The sequence below is a fragment of the Mustela erminea genome, chromosome X (genome assembly GCF_009829155.1).
Source record: "Mustela erminea isolate mMusErm1 chromosome X, mMusErm1.Pri, whole genome shotgun sequence".
NCBI lineage: Eukaryota > Metazoa > Chordata > Mammalia > Carnivora > Mustelidae > Mustela > Mustela erminea.
Window position 1 is genome coordinate 42,338,361 of NC_045635.1, and position 9,823 is coordinate 42,348,183.

General features: G+C 43.7%; 1 non-coding gene across 1 annotated transcript; it reads left to right on the forward strand.

Annotated features, from left to right (window-relative positions):
• Positions 1–8,692: 8,692 nt before the first annotated feature.
• Positions 8,693–8,795, forward strand: LOC116583796. The gene has a single exon (XR_004282904.1). It is a non-coding gene; the product is annotated as a U6 spliceosomal RNA (small nuclear RNA).
• Positions 8,796–9,823: the final 1,028 nt, after the last annotated feature.

Sequence of the window (9,823 nt, forward strand, 5' to 3'; positions counted from 1 at the left end):
CGCCTGGGTGGTTCAGTTGGTGAAGTGGCTGCCTTCCGCTCAGGTCATGAGCCCCGAGGTCCTGAGATCGAGCTGCGCTTCAGGTTCCCAGCTCTGTGGGGAGTCGGTTTCTCCCTCTCCCTCCACCCCACCCCTGCTTGTACCCCCCCCTCAAATGAAAAAATAAAGTCTTAAAAATAAAAAAGGAACCAAAGTTCAATCAGGGCATCTGTCTGCCCCCATACCTAAGGTCAAGGGGAAGAGCATCTCCAATAAAGAGAAATGGGGATCAGGGTCCGCACGGGTCCTGGTCCAGACCTGGGCCGCCTCATTCAAATGGTGCTCCTGGCTCCGGCCAGTCCCAGCCACCAGAGGGGGTTTTAGACCACTTTGAGGAAGGCATTCAAAGCAGGGGGCACCCTGCGGCTCAGGGACCAGAGCAGGGGTTTTCCTTGCACTGCCTGGGAGGCATGTCAAATTTACATGTCAAATACCAAAACTCCATATCATCCTGCTTTAGGAAACTATTAACTTTAACGTGTTCTCTATTAGAGAGGTAGTTTTGGAACGCATGCAGGAATTCTTTAATATTCCTCCACTCAAGTGACATTACTTAATCCCCCTTCCCTGGAGAGTGGGCCAGACTCAGTGTCTCATTTCTCATGAACACACTTTGGTTCGGTGACAGCGTGTAGCTTCTAACAGTAGCTCATAAAAGGCATCCGTTGAAGCTTCCTTCTTGTTTGTTCTAGTGTTCCCGCAGGCTCTATTGTGCTCACTCTCTCTCTCTTTCTCCCCCTTGTCACCTGCTCTAGGGGAAGACAGACACCTTATTGCAAGGACATATCAAGAATCCGTATGGAGAGGCCCGTGGTAAGGAACTGAGGATACCCACTAACAGTCAAGGGAATAAACTTGAAAGCAGATCCCCCTGGGCAAACGAGCCTTTCAGTGAGACCCCGAGCCGCCATTCTGGCTGAAACCTCGAGAGAGAGCTGGAGGGGGAACCACCCAGCTAAGACAGTCCTGGACTCCAGGCCTTGGAAAATGTGGATGATAATAAATTGTTGTCGTTTTGAGTCACTAAGTGTTGGCGGGGGGTGAGTTGTTCCACAGCAAAAGATAGCTGGGACAAATGTTATTGGTTAAAAATGTTCGATAACACTCTGTAAATTACGTCTCCAGTTCACAGGTGGGATGAAGTAGAGGAAACAGGAGGAATATGTTGGCCCTTCTGACAAGGAAAGATCTTCATGTTTATGTCTGTTAACTATTGGGCGCCTGGGTGGCTCAGCTGGTTACGCCACCACCTTCAGCTCAGGGCATGATCTCAGGGTTCTGGGATCAAATCCCACGTTGGGCTCCCTGCGCAGCAAGGAGTCTGCTTTCTCCCTCTGACCCTCTCCCCTTTCATCCTCTCTCTCTCTCTCCAATAAGTAAGATCTTTAAATAAAATTTAAAAATAAGTTTGTCAACTGTTACCATTTATATAAATGTTGTGCTAAAAACTGTTGTATCATTCTTAGCCCCCACCACCAAAGAGCTATTGAATAGTTGTTATTCACTGTGAGTTATTGGATATATTTAGAAATATGAAACTGCATTAAGAGACTATATATTTAAGTTATAATTAAAGCTTGCAAAGAGTTTATTCTTGTTTTCCTTCCAGCTAATCTGGATAAGTGTTTGTTTACATTTTTGTACAGAGGTTGCTTTCCAAAGACATGCTTGAAGATGCAGCAGAGTTCTTAACCAGCTTAGTGAATAAGGCAGGGCCATGAGATGTTAGGAGCTGGGACCCCTGAGCCAAGGATTGGAGGGTTTTAGACATCACTGCTTCCAACAATCACCTCCCAGGGCTAGGATGAGGCAAACAACATGTCTGGAGTGCAGAATTATTTTTTTATTCTTATTTTTTTGAGATTTTGTTTTTAAGTAATCTCTGCCCCCGTCGTGGAGTTCGAACTCACAACCCTGAGATCAGCATCACAAGCTTCACCAACTGAGCCGGCCAGGCGCCCCTAGAGTACAGAATTTAAGGAGACACTTCAACTAATGAGTGAATAAGCGAAAGGTGGTCTGTCCCTGTGGTGGAATAGTATTCAGCCGTAAATAAGAATGAAGTAATAATGCGGGTGCTTGGGTGGCTCAGTGGGTTAAGCCTCTGCCTTCAGCTCAGGTCAGGATCTCAGGGTCCTGGGATCAAGCCCCACATCGGGCTCTCTGCTCAGCAGGGAGCCTGCTTCCCCCCCTCTCTCTCTATGCCTGTCTCTGCCTATCTGTGATCTCTGTCAAATAAATAAATAAAATATTTTTTTAAAAAAGAATGAAGTACTAATAATACACGCTGACACATGGATGAAACTTAAAGACATCACTCGGTAGGGAGAACCTGAGGTTGCCAGGGAACCCCAGAAGGAGATGAAAAATGGAGACAACACAGAGAAGGCAAAGCTGAGGAATGCAGGGATTTCGAGCCCGTGGATCTAGCCTTGTCCAAAGTCAAACTACATCTGAACTTCCTGGTTGTATGCTGCGGGTCCGGTCGGAAGAGCAGCCCATCAGCAGTAATGGCTTACCTCTGCTCCTCTTTATCTGCGGTTTCAGCTGGAAGGCTAAGACCAGATCCCCTGAGGGCTCCCTCCCCGCAGGGCGACAGCTAATGCTGGTTGAAGCCCACGCCTCAGTTCCTCTCCACGTGGCCCTTTCCCCACAGTTGGTTTAGGCTTCCTCGCAGCATGGTGGCTGGGTTCCAAGTCCAAGCATCCTGAAAGAGAGAAAGGCAGGTGGAAGAACTATCGCCTTCATGACCTAGTTTTGAAGGTTATGTAGCATCACTTCCCCTGAACCCAAGGCACAAGGTCCTCCCCAAGTTCAGATAGCGAGGAAATAAGATTCTGTTTCTTGATGGCGAGTGACATGGTTCCAGAAAGGCAGACGGGACCAGAAATACTGCTGGGACCATTTTTGGAAATTATGATCTGCCACACTAACCACATAAGATACCAGGCAAGTTGTTTTACCTCTCTGGGCTTCAGTTTCTTCATCAGTAATGTGAAGATATAATAGTGTCTTTAATGTAGAGACAGAATCACATGAGATAAGGCATAGAATGAACTTAGCACGGTGTCTTCAACATGACACGTGCCCAGTGAAAATTAAGAAGTTATTGTCAATAGGGACTCTTGGGTGGCTCAGATGGTTAAGCGTCTGCCTTCGGTTCAGGCCATGATTCCAGGGTCCTGGGATAGACCCCTGCATCAAGCTCCTTGCTCAGCTGGAAGCCTGCCTCTTCCTCTCCCTCTGTCTGCCACATCCCCCCCTTGAGCTCTCTCTCTGTCAAATAAATAAATAACATCATAAAAAAAAATGGGGCGCCTGGTTGTCTCAGTAGGTTAAGGCCTCTGCCTTAAGCTAAGGTCATGATCCCAGGGTCCTGGAATCGAGCCCAGCACCAGGCTCTCTGCTCAGTGGGGAGCCTGCTTCCCCTTCTTTCTCTCTCTGCCTGCCTCTCTGCGTACTTGTGATCTCTGTCTGTCAAATGAATAAATAAAATCTTAAAAAAAAAAATCCATGTATAGGGGTACCTGGGTGGCTCAGTGGGTTAAGCCTCTGCCTTTGGCTCAGGTCATGATCTCAGGATCTTGGGATCAAGTCCCCCATAGTGTTCTCTGCTCAGCAGGGAGCCTGCTTTCCCGTCTCTCTCTGCCTGCCTCTCTGCCTACTTGTGATCTCTCTCTCTGTCAAATAAATAAATAAAATCTTTAAAAAATGATTTATTTATTTGACAAAGAGAGAGGGAACACAAGCTGGGGGAGTGGGAGAGGGAGAAACAGGCTTCCCACTGAGCAGGGAGCCCAATGCGGGACTCGATCCCAAGACCCTGGGATTATGACCTAAGCTGAAGGCAGACGCTTAACAACTGAGGCACCCAGGCACCCCCATTTCTGTTGTTTTAAGAAAAAAAAAAAGACTCAGCAAATATTTACTGGGCGCCTACTCTGTGCCGGGCACTGGAATTAAGATGGCATCTCGGGGGAAGGACCTTACCCTGAGGAGCAGGCTTCCATAAGGGCAGTAGACCAGTAAATGGAGGGGCCTTGAGAATGATGGTGTGGTACTCTGTAGAAGATGTTTTGTGCCCGGGGTCCCCAAGACCACCCCCAGTTTTGATGATTCACTCTGAGTGACTCCATGTAGTTGTACTCATGGCTGATTTTTTTTTTGTAGATTGTATTCATTTATTTGTCAGACAAAGAGAGCACAAGCAGGGGGAGCGACAGGCAGAGGGAGAAGCAGGATACTCACTGAGCAAGGAGCCCGACATGAGACTCGATCCCAGCACCCTGGGATCATGACCTGAACCAAAGGCAGATGCTTAACTGAGACACCCAGATGCCCCTAAAGATTTTTTTTTAAGTAATCTCTGCACCCAGCGTGGGGCCTGAACTCACAAAAGAGCAAAAGTTGCATGCCCCACCGACAGAGCCAGCCAGACACCCTGGAGCTTGTCATCTAGATTACAACAGCTCTTTCCCCTTGTGTTGAGAAAGTTCCAGCCACCTTGACCATGACCGTGACACCAGAAGTTGATGTGGGAGCAGAAGGCAGCCCTACATGGACATGACCTAACAACTCACCCCAAAAGGGACATATGTATTGGGGTGGCAGTGATCAAAACCTTCCTCTGAGATGTGACATGCAAGGGAGGCATAGTAGACAGCTGTTGATGGTGTGAGCTTCGGAGGAAGACACTGACATTCAAGCAGGATTGGACTTATGACTCAGAAGCTTTTTTTTTTTTTTTAATTTTTTTTTTTATTTGACACAGAGAGATCACAAGTAAGGAGAGAGGCAGGCAGAGAGAGAGGGGGGAAGCAGGCTCTTCGCTGAGGAAAGAGCCCGATATGGGGCTTGATCCCAGGACCCTGAGATCATGACCTGAGCTGAAGGCAGAGGCTTAACCCTCTGAGCCACCCAGGTGCCCCTGACTCAGAAGCTTTTATTGGCATGACCAATCCTGCTATTTAGTAAGTGATTGAAGAAAGCTTTATTTTTTTAAAGATTTCGTTTTTAAGTAATCTCTACACCCAATGTGGGGCTTGAACCCACAACCCCAAGGTCAAGAGTCACACGCCCTACTGACTTAGCCAGCAGGCACCCCAATATTTGAAGGATGCTTTAAAATAAAATGTTTACCCATGAGAAAGTTGGTTTGTCCAGTCTCAGTTTCATCATTTGTAAAACTTATGATGATAATAATAGTCTCACCAAATTGTTCCATACGTATACATAAGGATTCGATACATACACAATAAGGATTAAGGTGCCGCTCCTGAGGTCTGGCTCCAAAAAAGACTACTAGAATTCAATTTAAATAGTCAGAGGATGAAGGACCATGAACGGAGGGTTATATGAACGGAGGGTTATATTTCCCGATGATGCTGAGTCATTCTGGGGCTGCGCTAAGCCAGCAACTTTCCAAGTGATGGAATTCCGAATGACTGGGCAGGAAAGAGACAATAAGAATGTTCTCATGAACCCTTGTAAGAAATCTCCAGCACTAACCATGTGTTTAGATTTGTGGTAGTTGGATTCTTGAAAAGGAGTGCATATTTAATAAGCACTCACTGACCCCATATCAAATGGCCAGACAGCAAAACATGACCTAGTTCAGAATTTGGCACTGGCAAAGCGGAAAGATTCCAGAGGCACTTATAATGCTAAATGGAACAGTTCATAATAATGCTCTAACGGCCATAAATCTCTATGTACTAAAGAGTAGAATGGGAAGATGTAAAATGTTTAACTTGCGGGAAAAGCAAGAAATCAATGATGGAAAAACAACAGCAGTAGAAGGCTTTCTATCAGCCTAGGATAGACGTAGTGGACACAGCAAAAAGAGTGTAATTAGGGGCGCCTGGCTGGCTCAGTTGGAAGAATATGTGACTCTTGATCCCGGGGTTGTGAGTTCAAGCCCATGGTGGGTATAGAGATTAGTATATAATATATATTTTATGTATGATACATATATTATGCATATGTTATATAATAAATATATGTTTATTAATATATAAACACAAATACAATAAACTATAATATATAATATTTATTATAATATATAAACTATAATATATAATATATAATAACTGTAATATATAATATATAATATATAAACTATAATATATAATATATAAACTATAATATATAATAATTTATATATCTAAATATAATATATAATTAATAAGGCTATATTAAGTTTATTCTCTTATAATTATGAATATGTCTTTTAGTCAATGACCAGGGAACATTAATAATTATTGACCCTCATATTAGGCCACAAAGAAAAGTTCAGTAAATTCCAAAAAGTAGAATGGATACATACCACATTCTCTGACCATAGTAGGATCGACTTAGATTCCTTAAAAACTTCAAACAATATCTGTCCTAAATAACTCTTACATTAATATAACAGTACACCAAAATTTGCAAGAAATCTAGAAAAATAGGTTTGAAATTTCTCTGTAATGAGGACATAATGTATCAAAGTGTACAGGGTAGAGCTAAATGGGATCTCAGAGCAAAATTCACAGTTTAAGATATGCTTATATACCATAGCGTTGAAAAATTTCCAAACGACTAAATATACCCAAACCGAAATCAATAGACAAGTGATAAGCTGGGAGAAACACTTGCAGTACAGGGAAGACGACAAAGGGTGTGATATTGTGATTTATAAGGAATTGGGTCATTCATTTCTCACATCCATTTGGTCTTTGTCCACAGTCCCTGACTCACAGCCCCCCAATGCCTCGGAATTTCCTAAGTGGGGAAAGTGATAAAGGTATCTTGTGTTATGTTAATGAGGGGACTTTGGAAAACACCTTAGGTCGGGGGCTGGTTGCTGGGGGAACCAATGGGGATTGAGAGGGTTGGAAATTTCAGCTTCTTCCCGCTCTCCCCCAACTTCCAGGGAGGGGGAAGGGGCTAGAGTTTGAGTCTAAGCCCTGACATCAGAGATTTACTCAATCATCCCTATGTAATGAAGCTTCCATAAAAACCTAAAAGAACAGGGGTGCGGGGAGCTTCCGGGTTGGTGAACACGTGGAAATTCATGGTGAGTGAGGTGCTCAGAAAAGGCTTAGAAGCCCTGAGTCTTTTCCCCATAGCTTACCCTATTTATCTCTTCCATCCAGCTATTCCCAAGTTACATGCTTCCATAATAAATCAGGGGTCTAGGGACGTAAACTGTTTCTCTGAGTTCTGTGAGCTGCTCTTGCAAATTAATGGAAACCAAGGGAGAGGTGTTTGTAGCTGGTGGGTCAGAAGCACAAGTGATCCTGGACTTCTGACTGGTATCTGACGTTGGGGGCCAGGTGCGGTCTCCTGGGACTGAGGCCTGAACTCGTGGACTCTGGTGGACTCTGATGCTGCCTCTGGGTAGACAGTGTCAAAATTGAGTTGAAATTGTGGGACCCTCAGCTGGGGTCCGGAGAATTTCCTGTTGGATGCGGGCAGTGGATTTGGGTTCAACACCCAAAAGAATGAGTGGCCTTTGTTATTTCATAAATCAATAAGACAAAAAGTGAACAGGAATGGACAAAAGATATGAATGAAAAGTTCACAAAAAAAGAAAGGGGAATAATAGCCAAAAACATGTGAAAATATGCTCAAATTCATTCATAAGACAAGAAACTAACCAATGTGATCATCTTTCCCTTTGCCAGATTGATAAAAATGTGTATGTTAAATATCCAGTGTAAACAAGGCATGAGGAAACCTGACAAGCATAAGAGGCAGGAGTATAGACCTGAAAAACTGTTTTTGTTCTTGTTTTTTATTAATACACAATGTATTACTTGCTTTAGGGGTACAGGTCTGCGATTCACCAACCTTACACACTTCACAGCACTCCCCAGTGTCCATCACCCAGCCACCTCTCCCTCCCACCCCTTTCCCCTTCAGCAACTGTCAGTTTGTTTCCTGAGATTGAGAGTCTCTAATGGTTTGTCTCCCCTTTGGTTTTGTCTTGTTTCATTTTTCCTTCCCTTCCCCTATGACCCTCTGTCTTGTTTCTCAAATTCCTCATATCAGTGAGATCATATGATAATTGTCTTTCTCTGACTTACTTCGCTCAGCATACTACCCTCTAGTTCCAGCCACGTCATTGCAAATGGCAAGATTTCAATTTTTGATGGCTGCATAGTATTCCATTGTATATATAAACCACATCTTCTTTATCCATTCATCTGTCGATGGACATCTAGGCTCTTTCTATGGTTTAACTATCGTGGACATTGCTGCTATATACATTAGGGTGCACTTGCCCCTTCAGATCACTACACTGAACAAGTGCTTTGAAGGAAGTGTTTGGAGGAAGTTTGGTGGAATTTGTATATATTATGATCCAGAAATTCTGATGCTAGGAAGTTATTTTTTATTTTATTTATTTTATTTTATTTTTTAAAGATTTTATTTGTCAGAGAGAGAGAGAGAGAGAAAGTGAGCATGGGGGTGGGGAGGGAAGTGGGCAGAGGGAGAAGCAGACTCCCTACTGAGCAAGGAGCCCGATGCAGGGCTCGATCCCAGGACCCTGGGATCATGACCTGAGCTGAAGGCAGATGCTTAATAACTGAGCCACTCAGGTACCCTATATGGCTGTTTTTTAAAAAGTCAGTAAAGTTAAAAAAAAAAAAAAACCAATGTCAGTAAAGTGCTCACGTCAGGAGCACATACACTAAAATTGGAACAATACAGAGATTATCATGGCCCTGTGCAATGAAGATGCACAAATTCATGAAGCATGCCATATGTACTGTGAAAAAGAAAACCACGGGCCCAAAATGGTATCACTTATGTTAAGGCCCCATTAGTAAACCGAGACTTCATACTTCACCGAACTGCAGTTTCAGCCCCCCTCAACATATCCTTTAACAGTCGACAAGGGAATTTCCTGGTCAGCAATAGGAAATTTACTGATAGACTTCTTCCATTCCCCTTAGGAGGGTGACCTTGCCTAAAACAATGGTTCTTTGCTAATTTCCTTTTCTCCAGTCCCACTCGGCCTTTAAAAACCTTTCTGTAACCCTTTGGAGCCTCCCGCTACTTGATAGACAGGATGCTGGCCAATTCACAAATCAATTAATAAAGCTAATTAGATCTTCAAAATGTACTCAGTTGAATTTTTGTTATTTAACAATATAAAAAGTAATAAAAATCGAAAGTCAATTTATTTATTTATTTTTAAAGATTTTATTTATTTATTTAACAGAGATCACAAGTAGGAAGAGAGGCAGGCAGAGAGAGAGAGAGAGAGGGAAGCAGGCTCCCTGCTGAGCAGAAAGCCCAATGCGGGACTCGATCCCAAGACCCTGAGATCATGACCTGAGCCAAAGGCAGCAGCTTAACCCACTGAGCCACCCAGGTGCCCCTCGAAAGTCAATTTAAAAAGTGAGATAACATGGCTTCTTATGGGATGATGAGGAAGGTGGAAGGGGGAAGAGACAGTAGAAGATCGATTTCTCTGAATGTACCATACTGCTGTTGAGTTTGGAACCATGTAAATATAATCATCATATTATATAATTATATTCTGTCTTAAAAGGTTTGTCATATCCCAAAGCAAGGAAGTTATCAAAGACTACAACGGTCAAATCAACCAAGTTTTTTTTTTTTTAAGATTTTATTTATTTATCTGACAGAGAGAGATCACAAGTAGGCAGAGAGAGAGAGAGAGAGGAGGAAGCAGGCTCCCTGCTGAGCAGAGAGCCCGATGCGGGACTCGATCCCAGGACCCCGAGATCATGACCTGAGCCGAAGGCAGCGGCTTAACCCACTGAGCCAC